The sequence below is a fragment of the Herpailurus yagouaroundi genome, unplaced genomic scaffold (assembly GCF_014898765.1).
Source record: "Herpailurus yagouaroundi ecotype Mexico unplaced genomic scaffold, PumYag 162, whole genome shotgun sequence".
Lineage (NCBI taxonomy): Eukaryota > Metazoa > Chordata > Mammalia > Carnivora > Felidae > Herpailurus > Herpailurus yagouaroundi.
Genome location: NW_024412403.1, coordinates 51,810,842 through 51,837,462, shown reverse-complemented (window position 1 = coordinate 51,837,462; position 26,621 = coordinate 51,810,842). Strand labels below are relative to the sequence as shown.

The window sequence follows — 26,621 nt, the reverse complement described above, 5'->3', positions numbered from 1 at the left end:
CCACAAGATCATGACCTAAGGCGAAGTCTGACGCTTGACCAACTGAGCCACCCAGGTTGCCCCTATTATACTTTTTTTTTTCAATTTTTTAATGTTTATTTATTTATTTATTTTATTTTATTTTTTTATTTATATATGAAATTTATTGTCAAATTGGTTTCCATACAACACCCAGTGCTCATCCCAAAAGGTGCCCTCCTCAATACCCATCACCCACCCTCTCCTCCCTCCCACCCCCCATCAACCCTCAGTTTGCTCTCAGTTCTCAACAGTCTCTTATGCTTTGGCTCTCTCCCACTCTAACCTCTTTTTTTATTTATTTTTGAGACAGAGAGAGATAGAGCACGAGTGGGGAGGGACAGAGAGAGAGGGAGACACAGAATCTAAAGCAGGCTACAGGCTCTGAGCTGTCAGGACAGAGCCCCAACGCGAGGCTCAAACTCACCGACCGCAAGATCATGACCTGAGCTGAGGTCATACGCTCAACTGACTGAGCCACCCAGGCACCCCATCTACTATACATTTTTATAATAATATTAGGTTTCATTTAAAATATATATTTAGTTTTGTATACATACATACTTAATTATTTTGGGATAATGTCTGAAATTTGCTTCCAAATATTCTGGGAAGGGAAAAAGAGGATGAGGTTATGATTAGGTAGTTGTTGAGGTTAGGTGAAGGTAAATGGAAGTTCAATACACTATTTTTTTCTTTCTTGATGTGTGTTTAAAGTCTCCATGTAAAAAAAAAATAATCAGAGGGGTGCCTGGGTGGCTTAGTTGGTCAGGCATCTGACTCAGGTTGATTTCGCGGTTCGTGAGATTGACACTGCATGGGCCTCTGCACTGGCAGCACAGAGCATGCTTGGGATTCTCTCATTCCCTCTGTCTCTGCCCCTCTCCTGCTTGTGTTCTCTCTCTCTCTCTCTCTGTCTCTCTCTCTCAAAATAAATAAACATTTAAAAAATAATAATCATTGGAATACAAAAGACTAAAAAGAACAGTTATATAATTACTAAGTCAAGCACAAGTTAAAAACAAAAACACAGCAGTATTTAAGAGGTGGTGACCTCGGGCAAGCTTTTTACATGGATAAGTCTAAGTTCTTATATCCATACAATGGTAGGTAATAATATTAAAGTTTTAAGAGACATAAATAAGATAAGATACATAAAGTACCTACAAACAAAGAGGACCTTAGTAAGTGTCAGTTCCCTTCTTAGAAAATGTGACTGCCATTTCTGTCTTTCTGTACGTGTACTTTTTTGTCTCCCATCAAAGAAATGAGATTAAGCATTGTAAGCAGTACTTATTGTATAAAAATATCAAAGTGAATGTCTAGGAGTAAGAAATTAAGGAAAAGTAGCAATGTGAAAATACCTTCTGAAAACCAGATGGGGGTACTTTGAACCTTCTGTTGCTTCACACCTTTTTGCTGGGAAGACCACTACCTCTCATATTAGCTAAGTACTACTTATTTCCCACAATTTACAGCTCAATTAAATCCTTATTTCAGGGTTTCTAGAAGGCTCAGTCAATGATCAAAAGCTCACCTGACTTTTGATTTCAGCCCAAGGCATGATCTCACAGTTCATGGGATCAAGCTCTACACTAGGCTCTGAGCTAATAGTGCAAATTCTCTCTCTCCCTCTCTCTATCTCTGCCCCTCTCCCACTCATCTGTGTGCACACTTTCTCTTAACATAAATAAACAAAAAAAAAAACCCTGTTCTTAAGCTGCCTCTCCAAGTCATAAAAGTAGAAATCCTTTGGTTTTTGTTTTATTTTTTTTAACATTTATTTATTTTTGAGACAGGGATAGAGCATGAACAGGGGAGGGTCAGAGAAAGAGGGAGACACAGAATCTGAAACAGGCTCCAGGCTCTGAGCTGTCAGCACAGAGCCCAATGCGGGGCTCAAACCCAAGGACCGCGAGATCATGACCTGAGCCGAAGTCAGACGCTTAACCGACTGAGCCACCCAGGCGCCTCATCCTTTGGTTTTTAACAAAGCCTGGAGGGGAAATGGAGGAGGAGATGATGGGGAGGTGATACAGGTAATTATAGAAAGGAAGAGGGGATTGTCACAGAATTGGTGGTTAATATGAAAGGCACATGGAATAATAAATACTAGTATCTGAAACATCTATTGTCTTTTGAGGAATTGATTATTTTGGCATCTTCCCAAAAGATACATTGGAAGAATTGCTGTTTTGGCTTATTACCATAATAGGCACAAGAGCACTGGTCATAAACTCTAAAATGAAAGCCAATGTATTTTTTTGGTCTTTTCCCAAATCCCTGTCTAACCACCATCTATGTTAAAGGCTGGTAAGGTGGTAAATTCAGGTGCTACTGTGAAAAAAAAGGAAACTTCATTTAAAATGGAGCCAGGAAGGCCTGAATGGGGAGCTCTCACTTATGCATCACATATTGCAGCCTGTATAACCAGCAAAGAATTATCTTGACATGGGAGGGCATTTTTAACATAGGAATTTCATCTCCTGCTTTTAAACAAAAGAAGGAAGATCCATCTCTGCCCCAGCAACAATGCACTACCTACTGCACTCTTGTTTTTCTCCAATGATCTTTTCTTTGAAGCAACCCTTTCCCCAATTTTCTCCTAAAACCTAGTAAAAGCTAACCTTCCCTTTGCTTCCTCAGATTTGCCTGTGGTTCACCATAGCTTGCATGTCCCAAATTGCAATTCCTCTGCTATTCTCAAATCAACTCATTTTGCTAGTAAAATAACTAGCTATTTTATTTTTCAGACTGATACTAATAATAAACCTGAACCAGTAGTCCCTCTGATTACTACCATTCAGATATATATTCTTGCATTTACTTACCTGCAGTGACAAACAGCAACTGAAATTTTCCTTAGAGGGAGAAGCCTTGAAGCAAGAGACTAAAATAGTCTTGCTTGTTTTTAGAGTGTTAATTTCTACAACAAAACACAATTGAAAAAAGATCATTTGAAAAACAAAGAAAATGAATGGAGTTAAATAAAAACTGGAGAGTAGTACCATATGGATATGTATGAAAAACTGAGCAGCTGGATGTCACACACACATCCAAATTAAAGTTCGTATTTATCCTGTGAACTGGATTCAAGTCCATCTTTATCCTGTGACTGCCAAATAAAATTTTTTAAGGTAAAAACTTGCTTCTTAAATCCTCAAGCTTCTGGAAATTATGTAAGCCTCCATTTGTACTTTTACCATTAGAATAGAATGGTAAAGAATAAGTGTTGTTTTTTTAAAAGTTAAGATTAACTAGTGAGTGGTATGTGTCAGCTGACTGTTTTATACCCAACTGCCAACAGCATTGAGTGATAAGATGGCATATTCACAAGAGCAGAGCATTCATGGACCACTCAGGAACTAAAGCAGGTAACCATGGAAATAGCCTTTAATATGGTTAATCAATAACCACTATACACTTATAATGCAAAAAAGTGATATGTGGTATACAGCAAAAAAAAAAAAAATCATGATATTTAGCTGCTTGACATTTTAAAGGTGTAATCAGATTATTAATGTGACATTTGTAAAACAGAAATGGTTATCATAAAAAGTAAATTATCAGATGGGGAGATGGGAAACTCAAAGAATTTTGTTGTCTGCTCAAATGTAGAAAAAAATGGAAGTAGACACCACATGGGTTTTCTTCAAATGGCATGCCTGTGATAAAGAGCACTGCGGCTTCAAAAGCAGGAAAAAAATCTAGTTTTAGCCATATTTTCAAACTCCATTATTTTTTCTCTTTGTCCTAGAGGCAAACTTTGATTTCAGCTGCTGTTTATAACTGTGGATGAGTAAATATAAAAAAAAAATGTGTATGTTGTATATTTGAATGGCAGTAATCACCCAGTGAGATTAGTGGCTCAGGTTTATTATCTTGTTAGTATCATGTTCATTTACCAATAATAGTTTGGAAATTTCCCCAGGGCATAAAAATTAGATCAGGTAGCTCATCAACAGTATATCATATAGATTAGGATATCTGGAACTTTCTGTAATACCTGATAGGAGTCATGGAATTCCAATTTATTCTGTCAAAGAAGAATTATAGAGGCTCATCTTCAGCTGGAAGATATCCACAAGAGAACTATAAACTCTTAATTTAAAAGGATGTATTTCTCCTCCGCTTATATTTATAGGTGCTATGATATCATAATGCTGGGAACCATCATATTTATATGTTTTCTGTAAAGGGATCACTTACAGTAAGACTTACACTATTATACTGACTAAAGTATGGTCACTTTTTAGTGGATCCTCCTATATGGCTAATTTGTTATGTAATGGAGAAATGTCTTTGGGGGTATTGAACATTAGTATGGATTAATTAATCTAATGGAGTAGGAAATTGGGAGGAATATTTTCTTAAAGATGTGGTCTGTGTATGCTTTTCTGAATAATTATCTGACCTCCCATCTGTTGTGACACTTACTCATGACAGTATCGTACAGAATTTCCTGAACATATTGACACTCATGATATCAGTGTGAGTCTGCTCCATTTTCCCTGCTTGTAAATATCTATAATTTGCAAAAGTGTTTGTTTTTCCATGCATGTAATAAACTATATGCCACACATTGCAGTTTTGAATGATGCTGTCCATATTCAACAGGAAACAGCAGTTTCAAATTGCAGAAATGAATAAAAGAATAATCCACTTGTATAGGAAATGAGATTTTAATGAAATTGTCATTAATATTTATATTAAATATCATCTAAATCTAAAGAAACATGTTAACATTAGTTTCTGAACACCCCAGGATTTCTTGAAACTACAATTCTGAGGAATTATTTTGTTTTCATTCAAAAGCTCTCTAGTTTCTGCTCAAATGTTTACTGTTTTATTTGAAAATGGTTTCTCATTTTTGCTCCAGATGTTCACAGAGCAAACACAGAACATGGTGGATAAATGGGAGTATACAGCTGTGAGAATAAATTGACTATTTCATTCACTAACAAGTTTCTTCGATAAGGTCTTCTGATACCTGGAAAGCATAGCATTCTCTCCCTGTGGCTCTTCTGGCTCACAGTATCATATACTTGCTCTGCAACATTTCACTTAAATTTCTTCTTCTCCAATAAGCATAGGCTTTACCTTTTATTCTTAAGAGGTTATTTTGGCATTCACTATTTACTGTTTAAGAAATTAAGTTTTAGGAAAATATTATTAAAGTTTAAAATAAAAATGTTTGAAGAATCAGAACAAAATTATAAAATAAGTAATCTTTGAAAAATGGAGGAATGTGATAAAATGCTTGTGGTGAATTGCAATGCAGTATATATGTACAGTATTTGGATAGAATTATATGCATCTATCAGATATAATCTATCATATATAATTGACCACGTACTTTTATATTAGTAATTCTCTTTCCCTAAAATGGTAATTCTTTTTATATTCCTTAGTATAATCAAACAAATGTTTCCTTTAGTGTTTTTTTTTTTTCTTTCTCCTAATTCCCTAGTCTTTCTATGTAATCCGAGATGTCAGTAGTCCTTTGCGTTCTTAGTAGTGCCATTATGGAAACTTGCCCAGAATGCTGAGAAGTAATTGCTTTGTCAAATATGGAGAATAAATAAAAAATAATGTGTCCTACTTCTAAATTAACAGAAGAGAACCTACTAAATAGTTTTTTGAAGTATTCATTTTCTCAGTTTTAATGAATTTACTTTAATAGGAATATTATTGCTCAAAATAATTTTAGAACTTTTTCTGTAACTGTCTTCAAAATAAGGCTACTAGACTCATGGAGAAACAGTTATTTCCTTTATATTCATCATTTTCTCACCCAGTTTCTCCTAATAGTCTCTTGATGCTTTTTAAGGAAATGACACTTTGTAGTGATTTTTTAAAAAACAATCATAAGGAAGCTGTTCTTTCAGTGACCACATTAGTGTGAGGAACCACATGTATCAGGGCAGGTGCATGGAATCCATTTTAGATAATTCCCCAGGTAGTGGATGTTCTAAATACTTCCTAAGCACCATGAAGTATGGAATATAAGTCTTATGCCAAGTATAGCTTGCATTCTATCTAGATTTCCTTTAAAAAGCTTAGAGTAAGAAGTGTATTCCAATTCCCATTTTAATCTAAAAATATAAGAAATATACTTGTTTCAGTCTTTCAAAGGGATATTAAAAATAAATGTGTAAACTCATGTCACAGTCAACCCTTAATAACTATCACACAATAGACAGTGTTAACTTTTCTTTGGAGTACTCCACCTTTCCGTATCACCGTTTTTTTTTGTTTGTATGTTTTTGTTTGTTTGTGTTTGTTTTTGGTTTCCCTACCATAAGGCAACAGAGAGAGTGTTATCATGCACAGGCCTTTATCTCAAAATGAACAGTGTAACATGCCACTAACATTTTTTTTTACCCTGACTTTAAAATTAATTGTTGAGGGGCGCCTGGGTGGCGCAGTCGGTTAAGCGTCCAACTTCAGCCAGGTCACGATCTCGCGGTCCGTGAGTTCGAGGCCCGCGTCGGGCTCTGGGCTGATGGCTCAGAGCCTGGAGCCTGTTTCCGATTCTGTGTCTCCCTCTCTCTCTGCCCCTCCCCCGTTCATGCTCTGTCTCTCTCTGTCCCAAAAATAAACGTTGAAAAATAAAATAAAATAAAATAAAATAAAATAAAATAAAATAAAATAAAATAAAATAAAATAAATTGTTGGAAACTCTCTGAGATTTCATGTATCTTGGAAACTAGATCAGGGAAATATTTTAGAATAGATTGACTACCATGTAATATGTCTTCAAAATGACAATGATAACCATCACATTTACCTTGTGCTGTGCCCTCCTGAAGGAGGATCATTTACATTTTAGGTAAGGTGATAGGAACTGAAGTGGGTAGAATATAAATAGACTTGTCCTATTTCATAGGACAGGGAAGATAGCCTACTATGCAATTGGGTAATTGTGTACAATTTCCTTCATTTTCTCTTTCTTCTTTCTTATTCTGCTCCTTTTCTTCCCTCCCTTTCAGGTTTTAGATGAAGCAGATTTTCTACCTTAGATATCCACTTGGGGAAATAAATGCTATAAAATAATTAAGAATGAGCTATAATCTTTTTTTAATTAAATTTTTTATTGTTTATTTTTTTTGAGACAGAACATGAGTGGGGGAGGGGCAGAGAGAGAGAGCGAGACACAGAATCTGAAGCAGGCTCCAGGCTCCAGGCTCTGGGCTATCCGCACAGTGCCCAAGGTGGGGCTCGAACTCATCAACCATGAGATCATGACCTGAGTCGAAGTCAGACGCTCAACCAACTGAACCACCCAGACGCCCCAAGAATAAGCTATAATCTTAACTGATAAGTCTTTCTTTGAGCTGAATATAGGTGTAGCTGTGGAAAAAAAAAAAAAAATTAAGACATACTGGGGAAATAGAACAGAGGTCTTATCTACACTGAACATGAATTTATGAGAGAAAGGACATTTACTCTTCCTTTTATTTATTTATTTTTTGGTTTTTTAAAATGCTTAATTAGTTTTGAGAGGCAGAAAGAGAGAGAGAGAGAGAGACAGAGTGCGAGTGGGGGAGGGGCAGAAAGAGAGAGGGAATCACAGAATCTGAAGCTTAAGTCAGACGCTTAACCTATTGAGCCAACCAGGTACCCCACTCTCCCTTTTAAATGAAATTAATCCTATTATTTTTGAATGCCATAAAGATAAAGTTATTATCTTGATATATATGCAGAGATATATATATTTACACGTGTGTGTGTATGTGTGTGTGTGTGTGTGTGTGTGTGTGTGTGTGTGTATATATATATATATATACACACACACCTATCGTCTAATCTGTCCACGAAAGTGGCCTATATATATTTATATTGCTATTTGTTTAAATCAAACTGCATTTATAGATTTAAGGAAACTATTTGATTTTAAGTATCTCTTAAAGAGGTATTTTTGTGAAACCTGGGACTTCAAGTTATCTATATAGAGTCAATGGTAAATGATGGGTGGGTCAGCCCCATTTTTTTAATCTTAAATTTATAAGCATGGTGTTTAGTTTTCGAAAGAGAAATCTGGTTTGATCCCTAATAGCACTATATGCATAATAGGATTATAAACAAATTTTTCATTTTGCTTTTCTCAAGTTTGGTCTTCTGAGAATCTCTTTCCAGGTTAAGAGATGTGAAATGATTCTTCTTTTGCTTAACTTTTACTGAACAAAACTAACAGAAGAGTTTATTCTTTAAGTCTGAAACATGGTTGATAGAATTAGATGCCTGATCAAAGTTTTAGATAATCAATACAGCACAATTCTAGTGAGAGTTTCAATTAACAATACATATGTGTCAGATGATTTAGTTACTTATATACCTGTGATAATCTGAAATTTTTCTATTCAATATGATATTTCTCTGCATGCTGTCTGTATATTATTATTGACTAGATGTTTGTAATCATATACTTAGTAGATAATAGTATGTACATACTTCTCTAATTCTTTAATTTGTTCTGTTATTATAAAGATTTTATTTTATCCACATAGTACAACTAGCAATATTGATTTCCAATTGTCATGAAGTTTTAACAAGCAGTTGTATGTATCATCATAGCTTTAATGCACCAGTAGTTTCCCAGAAAAACGAAAACAAAAACATATATCAGTTGCTTTTGTTACCATATGTATGTTTTACCTGTAAAGTATTTCAGGTAGCTTAAAAAATTACAATTCATTTCTCTTCTTTATATGTAATTTCCTCATCCTTCTACCTGAGTTTAGTTTTGACTCACTAGAGTAGTTGCAGTGTTTACAATTTGGGCCTATCTAATAGGGAAAGTCTTTAGAAGTAAAGATCCTGGTAATATTGAGAGGAACAGAAATTCCTCAAAAATGGAGAGAAGTGGGGCGAGGGGGTAGAGGAAGAGCAAGGGTAGGAGTACTGAGGGAGAGAAGGATACTGAACGGATGGGAAGGGAAAGGAAAAGGAAGGCAAGCCAATATCTGCTCTTTAGAGGGGAAGTTCATTTCAGTCATTAGTTGCAAGACCACAAGAAAGTCTTCCCTCTTCTATTAGATTTATATAATGATGTTATCATTACTCTGATACAGGAGCTACCAATGTTGTAACTGTACAAAATTATAAAATGAAGACCTCTCCTTCTCCAGAAGAAAACCTAAATGGCATAATTTTCATTAAAAAAGTTCTTCACTACATCCTCAGCTATATTAAATTTGTTATGCTTTACTTTCTTTGCTTCGTCAGTATCCCAAGGTTAATGTCCCTGAACAAAATGGATATGTATAGTAGCCACATCCTGCAGGCTGTACTTTATAGAAAGAAGGATAAAGAAGAGGCACAATTTACATTCCTTTTGAGTCGTGTGGAATCTTTTCTCCAGGAATCAATTTAATCAATCCTCAGTAATACTAACATAAAGACTAAAATGTTCTCAAAAAGTAAATGCTTAAAAGGATAGCAAGTCAGGTATGGACACACTAAGTGCTGTGATAGCCTTGTCCATAGAGTGCTTACTTCACAGAACATGCAACATCTTCCTTTGTGCAAAAATTTTGAATGTCTTAGAATGTGAATTGTTTTAACTCACAGCGAGTCTACTTCATTGTATGTCATTTTGTTATTCATTCTGGCAAGCTAATGCTTTTTATGTGTGTGCAGTCAGTGGAGCCATCCATTTAAAATATTTATGGATGTAGGATCATTTATTTATTTTTTATAAACATTCTAAAACACAGAGCCACAGCCATTATCTGGTACCAATTATATTTGTAATTCCCAATTTTTCTGAAAATGCAAAATGATTAATTACTTAAACATTATGGACCGACCTGGGGAAATAAGATATATTTTAATTCTGTGGCCCAAGGATGAATCTCCTTGCTTTTATAAGGGATCTTTAAGTTTATTTGGTTGTCTGAGGGTTAGAACCTCAGTACAAAATATTTCACAACTCTTTTCATTTCTGTCTTAGAAAAGTAGAAAACAAAAAAGTCAAACTAAAAGGAATAATTTGCATGTTTCTCCAATTGTCAATAAACCTAAATACTTGTAAATCATTCTAAGTCCCTTATTTAGATTCAATACTTTCCTGTGCATTCTTATCATTTTATATAAAATTGTAAACAAATTTGGCTCTATGCAGCTCAAAACATCAAAACAGGGCCACATACCTTAGTACTGTTAATTCTAATAAAAATATTAAGTACATGATCAACCCAAAGTACATTTTTTTGGACATGGGGATAAAAACCCAGTTTCCTCTGGAAAAATTTCTGACATCAGATAGAATTACAAACACAAGTACATAACAGTGTGAGCCTCACTAACCAAATTTTGCAATATTTTAGTAATGGGGTTAAAGAGGTAGAGTGAAATGGCAAATGACTTGCAGTACCTAAACCTTCCAAGTACATACAGTTTACATATATAACAGGCCTTTAGTTGTACAAATACCTACAAATGCCAGCCACTACAGCTGGCACATCAGGGACTTTTTTTTTCTGTTTTGTTCATATTATTAATTATGAATGAAATGAAAGTGCAAGACCCATATTTCTTGAATCATTAATTTTGGCCACATGATCAGGGTAGAGTTAACAATCTTAGTAGGTTTTAGAAATTGATGCATAAGAATATGGTGGAACAATTTATCACTAAAGTGGATCTCCATGGTTTCTTTTTCTTTATGGCAGGGAGAGGGTGAAATTTAGTAATTATCATTAGAATTATGAATCATTTATAAAAATTTGAATTTTAATGACTGCAAATACCACATTCATCATTCAGGTTGAAAATATTTTATTATTCAATTATTAAACATGTTATGCAGTATTGTATTCAAAATGAGAAATTATCCTGTGTGAACTATTATGCAAGGATATTAGTCCATATGTGTTTATTTATGCTAGATTATGCACAGTTTTACACTTTATTTCCCCAAAATATAAGAATTAAACAAAATGGTTCACATTATGAAAATTCCTACTGGTTATCCAACATCTGCAGAGTTTTTGTCAGTATATCTACTTCATAAAGATAAATTTAACCATAACTTTTTTTTCTTTAAGAATTACCTGTCATTTCAGATTCATATGCTTTATAATGGAGACTCCTACATCAAGAGGTCATAATACTGAATTTTGGCAGAATTATGGATATATGCTTCAAAATCATGAACTATGTTTACTTCATGGTGTTATTTGAAAGACTCAGTGATGACCTGGCCTTGAAATTACATATTTCTGAGATTTTATAGAGTATCAGTTTAACTGTGGTAGACAAAATAATGGCCGCATAAACATGCCAACATCCTAATTCCAGAAAACTATGAATATGTTACTTAAAGTAGCAAAAGAAACTTGGCAGATGTGATTAAGAATCTTCAGATGGGAAAACTACCCTGGATTATCCAGATGAGCCTGATGTAATAAAAATGTTTCTTACAAAAGCGAGGCAGGAGGGTTAGAGTTAAAGAAGGAGGTATGATGATAGAAGCAGAGATTGGAGTGGTGCCATTTCTGGAAGGGACCATGAGTCCAGGAATATATACAGCCTCTAGAAGCCAGACAAGGTAAGGATGGAATCTTCCCTAGAGCCTCTAGAAGGAACATAACCTTGCCAGCATAATTTTAGCTAGTAGGACTCATTTCTGACCATTAGAAATATAATAAATCTGTATTGTTGAAACCACTAAGTTTGTGGTAATTTATGACAGTAGCAATAGAAAATGAATACATCCAAATCCATAAGTAATTTTCTCTCTTCTCATTTTCAAGTTAAGTATATATATTTTTAAATATTAATTTACAGATAATTCTTAATTATAAAAAAAAAACATTATATTATGCCTGGGTAGCTCAGTCAGTTAAGCATCTGACTCTTGACTTTGGCTCAGGTCATGATCTTAGGGTCATGAGATCAAGCCCCATGTCAGGCTTCATGCAAAGCCTGGAGCCTGCTTGGGATTCTCTCTCTCTCTCTCTCTCTCTCTCTCTCTCTCTCTCTCTCTCTCTCTCTCTTTCTTTCCCCTGTCTCTGCCCCTGCCCCACTCTCTCTCTCTGTCAAAAAAAATTATAGTTTATGTCATCCAGAAAAGAAAGAAAATACAAGTGGATAAGCAGTATGGTAACTCTGCACATGTTCAGTGTTATACTTTCACATTCTAAGATATTTATCTATAGGAAAGAATGACTTGTTGGCCCAGCTTTTTTTTTTTTTTTTTTTGTAGCTCTACTATGCCTTTGTTTCCTTAACTATTGCACTTTCATAATATTACTTATGCCTTTTCAGTTACTTGTAGGAATTAATAAAATTAACATCAGTTCAGGCAAATAACTAGTAATGAGAAGATTTTTTTTTAACTTTGTACATTATTTGCCTTGATCCTTTGCCAGTGTGAAGGGAAGAGAGTATTAGGGTAGAAATGATAAAATTTGGGCTCCATTTTCTTTTCATCCCTCAACAACTCTGCAAAAAGTGATAAAACCATTTCTCTTATATTTCAAATTTTAATGTAATTTTAGATTCACATACACTTGTAGGAAATAATACAGAATAACCAGGTATAACCATCCCCATATTGTAACAGCTTGTCAAAGAATTGACATTGGTATAGTCCATCAATCTTAACTAAGATTTCGCCAGTTTTATATGTACCATTTGTGTGTGTGTGCATTTAGTTCTGCATAATTATATCACATTTGTAGATTTGTGTGACAACCACTGCAGTCAAGATGCAGAAAAATTCTATTACAAGGATCCTTTTTGCTACATTTTTGTAGCCACTATTACCATTCTCCCCTCATTTCATAAATCTACCATCAAGTTTTATAACACCCAAACTGCTCAGCAACCTGTTGGACAATACGTCAAGTATTGCTGTAATGTTTTCTATACCTATATAATGTGGCCTGGTAATAAATAGTTAGAAAATAGTCTTTGAATAGCCCTGGTCCCAGTGAATTCTCTTAATCTAACCTAACTCCCTTCAAGCCCAGTGGCAAAGCAATGACTAAGGCCATGTGGTGTAATAAAAGGATGTGCACATGTTAAACCTAAGAACCTCTCCAAACATTATGGAGTTCCTTAACATAAATTTTAGTGTTCACATATGCATAATCATTGGCATCCCCAGAAGGGTTTTCAGTTATTCTCTTGGGATTGGAGCTATATCAAAGTGGTAGGTCACTAGACACTTTGAGTTCTACCAATTTTGTTAGAAACGTAAGTTTTGGGACCCTTAAAGACCATGGTAGAGCTGTGGACATACTGTGAATACAAAATAATTTTCTGTGCTGTGGAATGATATACCTTTGACATTACATGATTAAAAGGTACTTTCCAGGTGTGAAGATACAGAAAATCTCAATATATGAGGATTATCCTAAATCTCTTACATAAGTAAAAAAGATACCTATTCAGTAAATTCAGGGGGGAAAAAAACCGAGCAGGCTGAAGCTAGCTTAAGAACATCCAGATGGACCAGTTGACCCAGCATATCAACAGGACTTGGCCATCACCGACTATTTCAATAGTATTCAGTTGAGGATTATACTTCTCAGAGGTGTCCAATTTAAGGAAGTCAAGATCAACACATGTAGATAGATTAAATCTATTACTGTTCCTTGAGTCTTTCAGACTTTGTGCTGTATCATGGGAGATTAAATTGGAAAAACAGGTTTTTTTTTATAAAAATGGTGCTGTTTTACTTCTTTCTAATTTTCTGGTCGTAAAAACACATTGAATTCTATTTTTGTCTTTTATTTTTTATTACAAAAATGAATGGGTTATGAGTAACTACTATTATGATTATAGAATTATAAATATCCATTATCATTTTAGTAATGATTTTAGTAGAATAGATACAGAAGTAAAAAGAGGCTGAAACATTCCTCAAATACAAGGCTACAGCAATAACAAATGTGAACACTGTGGCATAAAAGTCGAATAGCTGCTTTATCCCTCTCTAGGGGACAAATCCAATGTACAATAAATATGAGGTTAGTTCTAAGAAAGAGTGGGCATAAACTGCAAATATCTGATCATGTTTCTTGGAGGCATTTGATAATATTGCATTTAGAAAATTATTTTGCTGAATACTTTTGATGCCATACTCAATTCTTTAATATAGATACTTAAAAAACATTTATATCAGTGTATATAAGTATGGGGCTTGCTTTATCCATAGTATTATTTTTTAATGACCTATCTATCTATCTAGCTAGCTAGCTAGCTAGCAGGTAAAGGACAGAGAGAGGGAGAGGGAGAATCCCAAGCACAGAGGCAGATGCAAAGCTCAATCTCACAACCATGAGATCATGACCTGAGCTGGCAAGAGTCCCACAAGTAACTGACTGAGCCACCCAGGTGCCCCTCCATAGAATTATTTTTTAATCTAGCAAAATTTGTCTTAACCAATTAATTCACTAGAATCTGATGAATTATAACTTTATACCCTAACAGTAAATAAACTTTAAATAGTAGAAACTGCTGAAGATTCTCATTCTTTCAATACTACTTTTGCCGTCTACAATTTATAAAAATATCTATTTTAGTTATCAATTTTCTGTCTACAACATGGTGAATTTAATGATATACTACACACACATTTATATATGTTATGTAGTTATAAAACTACTTTTTACTTTTTATTTTTAGTATATGAGATTAAAATAAAGTAAGAGAAAAAAGATGGCAACATGAAGATAAATATGCAAAATTATAGATATTTTAGTGTTCTTTTCCAGGTAACTAAATTTTTATTATAAATTCAAATACAGTGAACAACCTTGGTTTGTGAGCATAATTCGTTCCAGAAACATGCTTGTAATCCAAAGCACTTGTATATCAAGCAAATTTCCCCATAAGAAATAATGGAAACTCTGATGATTTGTTCCACAACCCAAAAATATTCATATAAAAATGTTTGCAATACTGTAATATAATACAAAATCATAAATAAAATACAAAATGTAAAGAAAAATAAATTAACCTGCACTTACCTTTGAAAACCTTTGTACCTAGTGTGAGGGAGACAAGAGAGAGAAGAGGGTTATTGTGTAGGATGACTTTCACTATCACTAACATAATCACTTCTGTCTATTGACTCAGTGAGATCTTTTTCTTTTCATGGAACTTTAAAAAGGAACCTATCCAATGACACTTGCTTTTGCCTCCTTTTGAGGAATGCGTGGAAATGTGACATTGCATTGTTGTTAAATAGGTTCATTCCTCACACTGCTGCATCCTTATTCAGGTTGTGCTTTTCTATAGAGTTTTACACGGTTTCCCACATTTTACACATTTCTCTAATCTCATTTGAAGTGACGGACTCCTCTGTCTTTTTTCTCCTCCTCCTCTGCAGATGACATGCACATGTAGACTTTTTTTTCTTAAATGTAATTTTGGCCATTTGCATATCTTGTTCATACTTCTCAATGATTTCCTTCTTAACTTCCACCATAATTATCTTCTCCTTACCACCTTTCTTTTCAGCCTTTTTCTGTATGGGGGCTATTATATATGCTTGCACCTATGTTGACTATAATACAATGTTAATAAACTCTGGTCATATACTGTATTTAATGGAACTGGCAATAAGGCAGCAGAGGAAAGGGTCTATATCCGCAGGCAGCCTGACCTAGAATGAAGCAAAGCATTTCTAAGCACACTCGTATGTGGAAAAGCAAAAGACTGTCCATAGGTGCTTTGAAATGACAAAAACACACTATGCCAATTAAGGGCACCTTCCAACGTTCTGAAAAATCACTGATTTCTGCCAAACACTGCAGCGTGAGACGAAGCATCCAAGCATGGGAGACAATCACCCATAATCCCAGAGAAAGAGAGAGAGAGAGAGAGAGAGAGAGAGAGAATCATTGGCTCAGCTGTGATCATGTGACATTTGGCATCGCATACTACTCATATTGCAAGACATCAATCATTATCAAGTTAAAATTTATTAGACATATTTGCTCATCTTGTATATAACACACAACAAGTTACTCACAATTCAAGGTTTTACTGTATTATTTCTAATTTTATTAAGAGATTTTGAAACTATATATATATATATATACACACACACACATATATATATATATATACATGTACATATATTTTTTCTCAATTTTTTATTTAAATTCTAGTTAGTTAACATCTAGCCCATGCCTCCATCCACCTCCCTCCATCAACCCTCAGTTTGTTCTCTGTCTTTTAAGACTATCTTATGGTTTGCATCACTCTCTTTTTTCCCCCTTCCCCTATATTCATCTATTTTGTTTCTTAAATTCCATGTATGAGTGAAATCGTATGGTATTTGTCTTTCTCTGACTTATTTCACTTAACATAATACATTGTACCTCCATCCATGTCATTGCAAATGGCAAGATTTCATTCTTTTTGATGGCTGAGTAATATTCCATTGTATGTTTGCATGTGTGTGTATACACACATGTATATACATATGTATATACCACATATTATTTACCTATATACATATATTAGTTAACCTGTATATTAACCTGTAAAGGTGTTTTCTTGACTATGTTACCCTCTGTAACTAATATACTGAAGATATTTCAGGCCTGTCTGTTGCTATAATCTACCAAATTGAAAACAATATCTGACTTCCTAAATGTGTATTAATTCTCTGCCCAAATCCTAAACTTTAGTAGGCATTTTAATTTCAAATCACTTTAAAATTATCTTACATTTTACTTCTGAAGTCAGTATTAGTAGAACTGTGAAAGACAAGAGTAGGAAACCTTTTTAAAGTTTGTGTGGAGAGTAGAGAACTCTTCTCTAATCTCAGAAAGCGTTTAAAATAGGGATCAACTTAAAGACAAAAAAGAAGCAAGTGCTCCAATGCAGCGGAAACCTTAACAGAATAGGAGTAATAGAAAAGAACAGTTAATTCAGCTTATCTGACTATTTTAGCTCTATCCATTAGAAGAGATAAATTCTTAAGAGGATTTTAAAAATTATTATTACTTTCAAAACACCTAATTATCCCTGCATGATACACGTTTAATAATATACATACAGCACAACCTTATTTTAGTCATTTGGATAGTAGAATGGATCACAGAGAATTCGAAAATACTCTGATTCCTGCTAATGGGCTGGGTATTTAAAGTCACTATACAAAGTTCACTATAATCATATTCAGTTTGGGAGTTTCACCTTTTCATTCCTTTAAATTTCACATTATGCCTTATTCAGCTCATGTTTAAAACTTCTACATCTCAGAAACACATTTCTGAATCATCTTACATATGCCTGAAATGACCCTAATTATAGATATACAATATGGACACTTCTAAATAAAGAGATTGCGAAGATCTTTGCTATCTCCAATAACATGTCTATCTTACAGAAGAGAGTTAAAACATGACACCAAATATGGGAAAGTATTCGATGTAATACACCTAATATTTTGCTAAGGAAATAACCAAGCAGTTTATGGTCTCTAATGAGGCCTAACAGGGTCTTCAGAATTAGGTGACAACATTTTGGTCAGGATAAGTTTTCATTTTGTCAGTCTCTACTACATGTGGGAATGTGCTCAATGTTTCCTGACCCAGAAAACAAATGCCAATAACATTCCCCACGCAAATTACAACTATAAGGTGCCCCTGTGTATTTCTGAATTTCTCTGGGGGGATGGGGTTTAAACCTGATTGAAAGCCACTGGATATGAAGGGACACACATATCTTCCAATCTTCAAAGTTTCAAAGATGAAGAGTTCTCCCTGTCTCCCCCATCTCACTCATCCTTTCCTAATGAAGAAGGGTTTGGAGAAAGAGGTGATCAGGTGTACTCTGTCTTGTGATTCCTTTCTTTAGGAGTAGTTTGTCCTTGCTTAGCCAACTTCTCTACTTCTTTGAGTAGTAAGCTCCTAGGGGGTAGGCTCAAGGCTAGCAAAAGGTCTATATTTGTCTAGATCCATCTGAGACTGGGAGAATAGTTTACTTCTGGGGACAAATGCCAGGGTAAATGGCCACACATTTATATTACTTTAATCTTCATCTCTCTGGCTATTATTCCTCATTCAATTTCAAATTTGGGTGGGGAGAGAAGTAAGTTAGTAATTTCGGCCCTCAAGTCCGCAGAGGGGCTGAGAACCTGGCTATCAGAAATCCATCTTAGAATACGATGTGTCCATTCTGTTAGGAGGGTATGAGCCCATGCCACGTCTTTAGCTTTGCAAGCACAGAGGACACATACACTAATCTTATCCCAGGGCTCTGAGATTCATTGTCATTCCCAGTCTCTATGAATGTCTTCTTTGGTTCTTAAATTCCTAAAGGCATTTTTTTTTTCCTAAAGGCATTTATTGCCTTTTGGTTATTAAGAACCAAAAGGCTAGAATCTGACTTCCAAACAAATGAAGTATTTTGGATAACAGTGAATTGATATTTATGTGAGGTTGATGGGAGTTAAGTGTAGCAAGAAATAATTTTAATAACACATCTGGGGACAATGTGAATTTATAAGGAATTAAGAAGAATTTGCAAGTAACTTATGCTTTAGTATAAGTGTCACATTTAGAGATCATAAAATGTAATCTCATTTTTGCTTTATTTTTATTTTTGAAGTAATAAGTGAAATTACCACACGTATTTATAGATAAAATACATCACAATATCTGTTGTTTCCTCTCAGTATCTTCTTGTGTTTATTTATATACAGTTCTCCAAATTGGGCTAGCTGGCTTTATTGGCCCCACTTTGTTCAAGCTTTTATCACCCCCAGTCTGAATAATCTGCATTCAACCTCTCCCCTCTCCTTTCTACCATGTACACTTCTCCTTGAGTTATCTTCTAAAATATAGAGCTAGTAATGTCACCCCATGCTTGGAAAATGTTCATAACTCCTAATCACCTATAAAATAATATTGAAACTCTGTAGTTTCTTTATGAAGTGGCCCATTGTCCTCTTCTTATTTCACATATGTCCTCTTTATCCTCTCCTTATTTCACAACTGCGGTCTTTGGTTCTAGCCATTCAGAACTGATGTAGTCATTGAGTGTGTCCCCCTACACCCCATTGCTCATGCTCTCTGGTCTGTATTGAATATCTGCTCCCTCTGAGCTGCCTGAGAAGGTTTTGAGAATACCACTTAAGCATTCTTTTTTCTATGAAGCATTCCTTGGCTTTCCCCAGGTGAGCTTTAATGTCCCAGTGTTGTGTCCTTCTGCTCCTTGTTGTAGGTTCTGTGCCATATTTTAATCGCATACATGAACCATTAAAATTGAAGTCACTTACATCTTCTTACTTCTTTTTTTCCCGTATGTAACAAAATTTGTAAGAAAAGGAACAAAAAAGAAAGAAAGAAGAGATATTCAGAAAACTCTTCATGATTAGAGTAATCCGAAGTAAATGAGCATCTTCTTGTAGAAAGTGATTTGGGTTTTTTGCAGAAAGAAACATCATCTCATTACTTCACATCCTCCCATTTATCCACTTGATTCCACTCCATTCATTAATTTATTTTATTCAGCAATACTCTGTGCCAAAGAAAAAGAGATGTTGGTCAAAATAGAACTGTGTTACTGTTCTCTATATGGAGAGAATTATCATTTGTGACACTATCTTATATGTAGAATGATTTAACTGTGACCATGACCAGGACTTAGAATTGCACAGTATTGATTTCATTTCTTATGTGGTATTTTAGGAATGCATTTAGGAACACATCCTAAAAAAAAATATAAAGAAATACTTGAGATCCTGACACGATATGTTGAATATTCAAGAACCACTGAATTTTAAAAGTAATTAGTATGTTCTAAGTGTGAGAGATATATAAATAAGAGTAAGGCACAATTTATGATCACAAAATACTTTTCACTCTAGGTAAACTGGCAAAGAAAAGGAAAGTATACAATGAGAGCAAAATAAGTCAGATATTTTAAATATTTTTTGTCATACGCATGTCTTTATAAGCACTAGAATGATCAGACTTCTGTTTTGGAAAGATAGATCTGCCAGTAATGTGGAGAATAGACAGTCAGAAACACAAAGCTAAAGAGAGAGCTAGAGGCTCATCACACTTATTTAACACAACCAACTAGTTGTTGATTTGTATGGAAATAAATGTCAAGCCAAATTTTGAAGTCCCGCTTATGGATCAAAAGACTTTAAAACCCATCTCTTCTCTGGTTGGTATTTTTAGAAAGGAAAACACATCAGTGGTGCATTTATATATCATAAATAAGATTGGAGTCATGGATTCTGATATCAAAAAGGTGAGCTCCTTGCAAAATATGGATTATATAGCATGAAGATTAGAAACACATTTTGAATAGAAAGGTAGGACATACCCATATTAAAAAAAAAACTTTAATGGGTTACTACACATACATGCATAAAGAAAGGACAATTATTTTTAGTAGTGAAAAGCAGAGAAGAGGGGCTAATAATAGTCATTGTGAGTGCTGAAAGTGCAAGTTTTAAAGTGAGAGGGTGAGTAGGATTTCATAGGTATCACCAAGGTGTAGGGTAATGGTGTTTGTGACTAGGACAGAATATTAAAGAACATCTTATTCAAAGAAACAAATCTATGTTTGAGTCACATACTTAAATGTGATATGCTTAATATGGGTGCATTGTGGAAGGCATATGGATTAATGCAAAATTAAGATTTAGAATTATTTTGGGAGAGTACTTTAGTACCTGTTCTGAAATAATAGCCCAGCTTTTATTTCAGGGGGTATTCTAGAAAAATGCAGGGAGAAAAGCCAAGAGAGCACCTTTATGTTGTAAAGGAAATTAAAAAAAAAAAAAAAAAAAAAAAAAAAAGGATGCAGGGTCCTAAATGGGAAAATACAAGAGATTTTCACAAAAGTTTTAATGAAATTTTGATAATGAAAACAAAGGAGTGGTCATTTTACTTGATATGTGGCTCAAATAATTAATTTGCTATGTTGCCAGAATCTGAGATTAAAAAATGTCTCTATTTTATTGATAGTATAATTAAATAATACTGTATTTTAACTCTAAATATATATACTTTGAAAATATATTGAGGACAGTCATATTGGTAAGAAATATATTCTGAATCATCAAAAATGTAGTTTTTGCTTTTATACTACAGTTTTCAAAGTGTTAGTAAGAATAAGATGTCATGTAGACTACACTGTATATTAAAAAACTTGAATTTAAATTTAAAAAATGACAAAAAAAGATGTCATGCAATATTTGGACACAGGAATAAAACCATGGACTTAATAAAACAAAATAAAACAAAACTATATAGGAAAAGGATTACATACAAATAGCTTAAATTTTATTAAACAAGAAAACATATTCCTAGGATTATTCAAAATAAAAATGTAAATTAGTATATAGAATAAAATTTGGGAGTCTTTTTTTTTGAAGTAAAAATGAAGTAATTCATTTATTTATTTTTTAATAGATGAAATTTATTGTCAAATTGGTTTCTATACAACACCCACTGCTCATCCCAAAAGGTGCCCTCCTCAATACCCATCATCCACCTTCCCCTCCTTCCCACCCCCCATCAGCCCTCAGTTTGTTCTCAGTTTTTAAGAGTCTCTTATGCTTTGGCTCTCTCCCACTCTAACCTCTTTTATTTTTTTTTCCTTCCCCTCCCCCATGGGTTTCTGTTAAATTGGTGGGAATGCAAATTGGTGCAGCCACTCTGGAAAACAGTGTGGAGGTTCCTCAAAAAATTTAAAATAGACCTACCCTATGACCCAGCAATAGCACTGCTAGGAATTTACCCAAGGGATACAGGAGTACTGATGCATAAGGGTACTTGTACCCAATGTTTACAGCAGCACTCTCAACAATAGCCAAATTATGAAAGAGCCTAAATGTCCATCAACTGATGAATAGATAAAGAAATTGTGGTTTATATACACAAGGGAGTTTTTTATATTCCTATTGGACTATATAAAGGAATTTCCTAATTTATATATGAAGATTTTGAAAAAGTAGTCTGTGGGGATATGCATTATGTACACATATATATGCCAAGGAAGAGTATACTTTGAGTATCTCACTTCTTATTGGAAGAGACTCTTATATTATCAATTTTTATACTTTTTGTGTCTCTCCTTAGGATATAATTGAAATGATTTATTATAAGCCGTTTTTCTCAAAGTTTATGAATGTAAGCCATGGTGTATGACTAATTTGAAAATTATCCCAGGTTTTATTTTTCTCTCCTGATATTTTAAGATGAAACTCAATAAAGGTTTAAATTAAAAAATCTAAAAGAAAACAGAAAAGAGAATTTAATAACATTAACACTCAAGGAAATTGAAAAAACTCACAGGAGAAAATTAAAATGAAATCAAAGAGAAATGACAAAAAATATAAATGGGTCACAGAGTATCAAATGAAGAGTCAATTGAGGGAATATGACTACAATGAAATAAAAAAATTAGAGAAAACTTTTAAAATATAAAAAATATAAAAAATATATAATATGAAAAAATTAAAAACAAGTGCATATAGAAAGGAAATAATGTAAACCAAAGTTTGAGAATATTTTGAATTTATATAGAAATTCAATGAGACTTTTCCCTTATTTCCCTTCAATATAATCCACTTACCTTTCTCTCACTGGAAAAAACCATTACTGTCAATTTGAATTACTTCTCTAATTATGTATGTTACGTTTTTCCTGTGGAGATGTATGGGTAAAATTCATAAAATGTTACCAGTGTTTAAAATTTATGTAAATAACAAATTGTATGCACTGTTCTTCAATGTCCTTTTCTTATTCAGTGCTGAGATTTAAAAATATATCCTTTTTGATATGTAAAAATGTAATTTATTTAAATATAGTACATTTATATTAACCGTCATGTTGTAAGTATGCCATCATATCAAAGTATATATTTAGTTTTGTATTTTAAGATTGATTCTGACATTAACACACATGCACATATTTCTTTCTTTCTAGAGATTGAATTGCTGGATTAGTATATTTGAAATATATATTTTTAACTTTGCAAAAGTGTTTTCCAAAATAATTCTGAAAGTTTATAATATTCCTGGAAGTGCAGAAGTGTATGCAAGACCCAACTTTCTTCAATCTTCCTAGATAATCACTATGAGAAATTTCACTTTTGCCTCTTTTCAGATATGCAATAATAAGTTGTTTTAATCTGCATCTCTTTGATTATTAGTCAGGTTGAACCATTTGCATATATATACTGTTCAAAAATAGGTTCTCTTCAATGAAATGCTTATTCTTTTCCTCTTGGTATCTAGAAGCTATTTACATAACCTGGATTTTACCATTTTCTCTGTTTTATGGTTACAAATATCTTCTACTCTATTATTTGTCTTTGTGTTTATACATTTAAAAAAAATAATTTGGTTTTAAATGTTTTATACTTTGATGTAGTCAGACTCATCAATCATTACTCAGTCATGTTTAAGAGATTTTTTTCTCCTATTCCAAGAAATTTCTATTACATGTAACAGATTAATATCTCTTCTTAATGTATTTAGTATTTAATACAAATGTATATTAATTATGCGTGTGATGTGAGGTAACTTTCCTGGCTCAATGTCATGCATTGAATAATGTCTTTTTCTTAATGTTTTGCATTGCCACTTTCATCAAATACAAGTACCTATAAATGTTTATGTCTGTTTTTAGATATTCTTTTCTCTTCTGCTCTACTGATCTGTATGTCTAATTCTGTAGTAATAACCATTTTTTTAAAATTTGTGTAGTTTTACCAACATTCTTACATATGATAAGAACAGTTTTTCTACCTTGCTCTTCTTTCCTTAAGGATTATGCCTTTATATGTTAATATTAACTTCCTATGATTTCTTGATTTCTATTAAAAATACTGATGATTATGATGATTTTATCATGGCTGAAAAGCTCTATTACATTTTATAATATTTTACTTTCTCATCTGCATAAGTCTAGCATTAATATCTCTCTGAATATTTAGGTTTTCTTTTATGTCTCTGAACAATATTTTTAACATTTTTCACTAGATTTAGTAATATGTTTTGCTCTTTATCAGTCATTTGATAGACATGTCTAAAAAATTAATCTTTAATAAAGGAACCTAGCTTTTAATTTTGTTGATCTGTACTTATTACAGCATAAGTCCATATATATGTTACTTATGGAATTATTATTGATGACTTCCATATGTCAAATTCATTCATAATTTGGTCTTCTTGAAGGATAAATGCTTCTAAGATTAGCACATTAAGAGCTTAAAAAATGTTTATGAATTAATTTTTTTCTCTATAATTATGTTATTTCTCTTTTGAATCTATTAAGTTTATATTTTTAAAACCCTTAGGTTAATGATTCTTATATGTGTTTATGAATTTATAATCTTAAGTAACATGCCTGTCCCTCCTTCTTTGTTATTATTGGTGTCTTCTCTATTACATTCTAGTTTTCATATGTTAATGTGACTGTGTAAACTTTATTTTGCATAATATGTGCCTAATACATCATTTTTGTTTGTTTTCATATGTTCAGTTTTTCTGGCTTCTTGTCATAAGTCTGGCTTGGGTGCTTTCACTCAGAACATTCAGTTTTCAAATCTTTGCCCTAGAAACCCTGTAATTTTATGGTTTAGTGTCTGTTTACTATATTGGATTTCAATTTTTAATCTGCGTAGGTGCTTTTAAGTGTTACTATGTATATATTTTTAGATATTTTGAATTTGCTCCATGATTCTTATATTTTGGGGTGAACTTTTCCTTTAGTATCTTGTATATTTGTCTATATCAGAATGCTTCCAAAGACATAATTTCAAAGACATAATTTAGGTTTTAAAGCTATAGAATCATTCATTCAAAGTATCAAACATATGCTCTGTCTTCTAAGATAGAAGATGTATATTAATTTTTTTCTAGGTAGATTTGTTCCCCAGTATTTTTTTTTTTTTCAGAAAGAGAAGCATGTTCCAAACCTTTGTTCTCAAGGAAACCTTGAATACAGTGAAGCAATCCATTTCTTAGATTACACCATATGAAAATGGTCTTATTTGGCCATTATATTAGTCAAGGTTCTCCAGAAAAACAGAACCAGTATGTGGGGGGAGAGAGACATGTAATATTATATATTATAATAAATATACAATATATTCTGCAAGCTGGAGACCCAGGAAAGCCAATGGTATAATTTCAGTCTAAGTCCAAAGACCCAAAAACCAAGATTGGTGATCATCTAAATCTCAGTTTAAGGGCAGGAGGAGACCAATGTTCCAGCTCAGCAGTAAAGCAAGAAGCAAAAGGGGTGAATTTCTTCTTCCTCCACTTTTTTGTTCTATTCTGGTTCTCAATAGATTGGATGATGCTTACCATATGAGGAATGGGAATCTACTTTATGGAGTCCACTGATTGACATACTAACCTCATCGGGAAAACACTTACCCACATACCCAGAGATAATGTTTAATCTGGGCGTCCCTTAGTCCAGTCAAACTAACACATAGAGTTAAATAACCATCACACTTAACATTAAAAGAAAAATGAATTAAAAATAAATATCTTAAAAATTTTCATATGGTTCAACCTAGGAAATGTGAATGCTTTAGATTGAGTAGTTTAACATTCTGTTTGGGAAACAAACTATACTAATATTTTGATTTTGAAACTGCCTAAAATGTATTGTTTTATCTTTATGTTTTCTACCCATCTTAGTTTATGTGAATGCATGAATGTATCTGGAGTTTGTGTGTTTGGATCAGAAAATTGCTAAGAGAATACTTGTAAGGAAAACTGAACTAAAAACAGGATATTAAGATTTCATCTTCATTTCATATTTTTAATAAAGGAAAGATGGTGATAAACCAATGATATTATTTGTTTTTTTAAATTTTTTTAACTTTTTTAAATTTATTTTTGAGACAGGGAGAGACAGAGCATGAACAGGGGAGGGTCACAGAGAGGGAGACACAGAATCTGAAACAGGCTTCAGGCTCTGAGCTGTCAGCACAGAGCCCGACGCAGGGCTCGAACTCACGGAACGCGAGATCATGACCTGAGCCGAAGTAGGTTGCTTAACCGACTGAGCCACCCAGGTGCCCCAACCAATGATATTATTTGAAATTCAACCATTCCATAAAATAATTTCCAATAAAAATATTATTTTATTATTTAATAATTAAGCTATATGTCAGGCTCATTAGAAGCAGAATGCATTATTGGGAGAGAAAAAGAATTCTCTTCTGAAGGAAGTAAGTTCATTATATGTCATTCTGATAGGGTTTAATTATTAAGCACAACATGTGTACCAGGTCTTAAAAGATGAAGTTTATATAAGGAGCCATTTAATCTTGGAAATTTCTTATGGTATAGAAGAGTCAGAACAAATCTAAAGGAGATCATTCATATAGTCTTAGCTATTACCAAGCTTTTACAAAAGTGTCGTTAATACTTACACTTGGACTCAGATGCAATGCAGAGAATTAGCTAAATTAGGAAAATGATCTTCCATATCTTACAGTAGCACATGGAAAAGAAAAAATTTAAAAAGTCTTTGGGAATTATACTGGTGACTATTTCTAGTGAGTAGAAGAATGGGCCAAACTAATTTGATCATAGAATGATAAGATCTGAAACATATGTGATGTAATATTAACATTTGCTAATT

General features: G+C 33.4%; 1 pseudogene; it reads left to right on the top strand.

Moving 5' to 3' along the window:
- The window catches only part of LOC121036506 (zinc finger protein ubi-d4-like), a 108,460-nt pseudogene that overhangs the window by 42,234 nt on the left and 39,605 nt on the right, over positions 1 to 26,621 (top strand).